Below are 205 nucleotides of genomic sequence, written 5' to 3' on the forward strand. Positions count from 1 at the left end.
AGCGGAACGTGAGAGGGGACAAGCCGGCACCGCAGGGTCAAGGGATGCATGTGGGGAGGTGACGGATGCAGGGGCGGGGGGGCTGTGGGAGGGGGAAAGCAGAGGGGCTATTCCGGAGCCCCCTCCTTCCCCTCCAAACTACAATGAGGCCACGGACACCATCTCGTTGCACACCATGGGATTTTATTCAGGTGGGATGAAGGAT

Source organism: Eurypyga helias, unplaced genomic scaffold (assembly GCF_000690775.1).
Source record: "Eurypyga helias isolate BGI_N326 unplaced genomic scaffold, ASM69077v1 scaffold14249, whole genome shotgun sequence".
Classification (NCBI taxonomy): Eukaryota; Metazoa; Chordata; class Aves; order Eurypygiformes; family Eurypygidae; genus Eurypyga; species Eurypyga helias.